Source organism: Piliocolobus tephrosceles, unplaced genomic scaffold (assembly GCF_002776525.5).
Source record: "Piliocolobus tephrosceles isolate RC106 unplaced genomic scaffold, ASM277652v3 unscaffolded_37801, whole genome shotgun sequence".
In the NCBI taxonomy this organism is placed as follows: Eukaryota; Metazoa; Chordata; class Mammalia; order Primates; family Cercopithecidae; genus Piliocolobus; species Piliocolobus tephrosceles.
In genome coordinates, this window is record NW_022321867.1 from 1 (window position 1) to 4,736 (window position 4,736).

The 4,736-nt window shown below is 45.4% G+C and overlaps 1 pseudogene; it reads left to right on the forward strand.

Annotated features, from left to right (window-relative positions):
- The first annotated feature begins 3,896 nt into the window (after positions 1–3,896).
- Positions 3,897–4,292, forward strand: LOC113223028 (annotated as a pseudogene).
- The last annotated feature ends 444 nt before the right edge of the window (positions 4,293–4,736 follow it).

Genomic DNA, 4,736 nt, shown 5'->3' on the forward strand with positions numbered 1-4,736 from the left:
CACTGCCAGTATCCAGCCCCACTGATGAGGTTGGGGTGAGGTGGGAGATAACTTTTCAGCACCTGGGCCCTTACATCCAGCAGGACCATGAACAGGGACTTTCTGTGCCAGAAACAGTAGAAAATATGGCAACTGGTGTTTGCCACTATCAACGAGGAACTTGGAGTTTCACTGAAGGAGGAAGATTGTAACCGCCCAAGGGGTTCACCTTGCCTGCTGCCTCGACAGAGCCGATTGATCAAGACAGGGAATTGCAGTAGAAAAAGAGTAATTCACGCAGAGCCGGCTGTGGGGGAGACTGGAGTCTTATTATCACTCAAATCAGTCTCCTCGAGAATTCAGGGAGCCGAATTTTTAAGCATAACTTGGTGGGGGGAAGCCAGTGAGCCAGGGGTGTTGATTGGTCAGGGATGAAATCATAGGGAGTCGAAGCTATCTTCTGGCGCTGAGTCAGCTCCTGGGTGGGGGCCACAAGATCAGACGAGCCAGTTTCTCCATCTGGGTGGTGCCAGCTGATCCATCAAGTGCAGGGTCTGCAAAATATCTCAAAGGCTGATCTCAGGAGCAGTTTAGGGAGGGTCAGAATCTTGTAGCCTCCAGCTGCGTGACTCCTAAACCATAATTTCTAATCCTGTGGCTAATGTTAGTCTAGTCCCCAGAGAAGAAGGAGGTCTGCTTTGGGAAAGGGCTGCTACCATCTTTATTTAAACTATAACTACAAACTAAGTTTCTCCCAAAGTTAGTTCAGCCTATGCCCAGGAATGAACAAAGACAGCTTGGAGGTTAGAAGCAAGATGGAGTCGGTTAAGTTAGCTTTCTTTCACTGTCTCAGTCCTAATTTTGCAAAGGTGAAGGCGATTTCAAAATGACTATCCATGAGTTTGTAAAATAACCCAGGATGCCTGTTTTTCATAGCACATAGCCTACTGTGTGTCTAAGCTGATAATCAGGCTAGATTTTAGGGAGAGAAAAATGCCAAAAGAAAATGGCCTTGCCCTGCTAGAGAGTCTTCAAGTCTCCCTTTGGGTGCATGAGCAATATGGAAGGGAATGGAGAAGGAAGAGAAAGAAAAGTCACCTTGCATAATTGGGACAGGGTTGGGAACTCTTGCGGCCAATTCTTTCATGCTGCCTAGCCCCACCTGCCCCGGAGACTTCTGCTGCTTAAGGGAGGCTTTCTTGTGGCTGCCCTGGAACAATGAATGGGCCTGCCTTGGATAATTTTCCCTCCAGGCACTCTCTACCTGGGGTCTGTGAACACCCTAGAAGTAGTATCCACCATGAATTGTGTGAATAATTACACATACGTGCACATGCATGAATATATGGACCCATGCATATGTGTTCACAGCGTTCTTCAAATGCCCCATAATATCTATGCCAGTTACAACTTATGACTTCTCAACTCCATATTCACCCACTAATACCTGCTCTGTGACAATGGACAGGATTCCCATGAGCATTTCTCCTCTACGGTGAGCTTAACATGATGCTTTCTCAGTGGAGGGTGCTGAGAGAACAGCACAGGTGAAAGGAGCTTCTCTTCCTGGGTCTGGCTGCTGTGAGGAGATCCAGTGGTGCTCTGCTCCAGCCATGTGCCCAGAAGGTCCCAGGCAACTAGTCTTGGCCTGATATGGTGATCGCCCACTTAGTATCCTCCCAACACAGGCACCATGCAATCCATGCCTTCTGTCCATACTGGAGACCCAATCATTCTACATGCTCATACACTCAACCCAGCAGTGTGGACATGGGCTATGGAGATTTGTTTCCTGCTTGTCCAATAATTGCAACCAGCTCTAGACCAAGCAACCCAGCAAATCTCTCTGCCATGTAGGGGGATGCAATGATACCTTCTCCAACAATATCTGATCTCCAGCCTGGGGAGGGGACCCCAATCCTAGATTGTCCTTCTTGGATACTCTTCCCCACTTGTAGGGAGAGTAGCCCTATAAGGTTCTCTTTACATCATATAGTTGCTCATGTATCATAGCTGAATAATTATTTATATTAAACTTCCACTGCATAAACCACTTGTGGTTTCTATCTCTTGATTGGAACCAGGCTGATACAGTACTTGTGGCCCCCAAAATATTAAGATCTGCCATACCTAGTCCCAGGTAAAACAAAAATATAAAACTCTCAGCTCATTGCCTAGTACGTAGAACACAATCCGTCTAAGTAACTGTTGCTACCATGTGTTGGAGATGGAGGTCGGTTGCCGCATAGGGTCGGCAGCTCTGCAGAATCGCCTTAGATGTTCCATCTTGCCTGTTTAGCTTGAGCTGCATTCTTTCTGGTATAGCAGTAAAATAACAAGTAGCTAAAGCTATCACTTATGGAGCACACACTTCATCTCAAGCAGTGGGCCATGAGTTTTGTATGCACTATTTGCCCCATTTCGCAGTTGGAAAAAGGTGAGGATTAATGAAGTTGGAAACTTGCCCAAGTTTTCACAGTTGACCCTGGAAGAGCTGGAATTTGAACCCAGGTGTATCCAATTCCAAAAACCAAAAAGTCTTCACTACCACAATATATTTCTTCATAGCATTTATTACTGGGTCAAGCTCTGTGCTAAATGGTTCACAGTGGTTACATAATGTGTTTCCTGTCACAGCTGTGTTTGTAAGCAGTGTTTTGTTCCTGTTTTATAGATAAATAGACTAAATGTCTCATCCAAGGCCTCCCAATTAGTGAGAGGTGGAGGCAGGATTTGAAACTGGTCCCCTGACTCCACAGCCCACACTGCTAATGTCTAGTATACTGCTTCCCTGGCTCACATAATAGAAGTGAACTTTGGGGTGTGAATGTACCTACCCCTGGGGACTGTGATGGGTGAAACAATGGAAAGCACATGGCATCTGACTCACATGCAGTTGCTGCTGCTCCAAACAATGCCATTCACGTGTGTTAATAAAGGATACAGAGCTGGTGAGGACAAGGGTATAGGTATAGAACCAGGTGTGCCATGTCATCACCCTAACATACCTAACCCTAACCCCAACCCTAACCCTCAGGGGCAGTAATAGCCTACAGGCACCTGCATTAGGCTGGTTTGGAGGATCCATGTTCATCACCAACCCTCCCCTAGGGAGGGGGTTCCCTGACACTCAACATCTGGATCTGCCCATGGCAGACTGAGCCACTACAGCGTCTTGCCTATACCCCAGGCTCTGATTCCACCTCACCAACTGTGCCAACCCGAGTGATTAGTCCTCTTGTGTGGGCTCATGGTTGTTCACTCATTTGGCTCTAAGACCCTAGCTGCTGATGGGGAGAGGGATATACGACACATTATGAGATCCAGAATATTTGCAGGTTGCTAAGAAAAAGCACAACTATTCCACATACTGAGGACCAAAGAGCATATTCTCCTCTAGGTCTTCATAGAGAGGCTTCATAGAGAAGCCACATCCTCAACAATATCCCTGCAACAGATAGGAATCAGTGTTCAAAACCATACTTTGCATAATGTGTATCATGCCCCTCAACCAAAGCACAAAGCATTAAAAGTCATTCTTCAAGGAGTCAGTGGGAAGTAGTCAAGCTCACAAGTCCATGACTCTGGCTAAATTGGGAATAGATTTAAGAATATTTGTCTAGAGGATCGAATACACGTACTCTGCAGGCACTTATCCACAAGTAGCATTTCTCTTAGCCAAGCTTTTGAAAAGTATAGTGTGGCTCTGAGGTTGAGATTCTACTTGAAATGCTGGAACTTTCCATTGCCAGTGAAGAGATGAGCCATATATCTTAATAACAAACTGAACTGGGGCTTGGAATAGATCCTGTTATGAAAACTCATGCACCAGACAGAACATTCCTCTCTTTCCCTGCCGCTGCCAAGTCATGTGGAGGCAGAGGCTTGAGATTGGGCTTCACCTATAACCCACCATCATGGCCCAGGAAGACATTGCTGCTGGAGGTGTTGTGGACATTAATACTACTTTACAGGAGGTGCTGAAGACCGCCCTCATCCATGATGGCCTAGCATATGGAATTCGCAAAGTGCCAAAGCCTTAGACAAGCGCCAAGCCCACCTTTGTGTGCTTGTATCCAACTGTGATAAGCCTATATATGTCAAGTTAGTGGAGGCCCTTTGTGCTGAACACCAAATCAACCTAATCAAGGGTGGCGACAACAAGAAACTAGGGGAATGGGAGGCCCCTGTACAATTGACAGAGAGGAGAAACCCTGTAAAGTGGTTGGTTGCAGTTGTGTACTAGTTAAGGACTATGGAAGGAGTCTCAGGCTGAGGATGTCATCAAAGAGTACTTCAAATGCAAGAAATGAAGAAATAAATCTTTGACTCACACATGGAAAGAAAAGAAAAAGTGAAAGAAAGAAAGAAAGAAAGAAAGAGAAAGAAAGAAAAGAAAAGAAAAGAAGAAAAGAAAGAAAGAAAATGTTTCTGAAGAGGATAACCCACATCCCCTCCAAAGTGCATCAAGGGAGTCCCTGCAGGCAGAGCCAAGATTCTCTTCAGGAGGAAATGTGAGAGTTCCCTAACAAGGCAATGAATGGGTAACTGATTCCCCACAATTCCACATCATAAAATGCAATGGCAATAAAAATTAGCCTGGAAAAAATGTAAAGCAGGCACATAACCATATATCCTGTTTGACTACACATATACATATGCGTGTACACACACACACACACACACCTGCGGCACATCTAATTTTGAGCAATAAGCCCTATTAAAACTGGTTGTGAATTGTACACCCAAAGTAACTA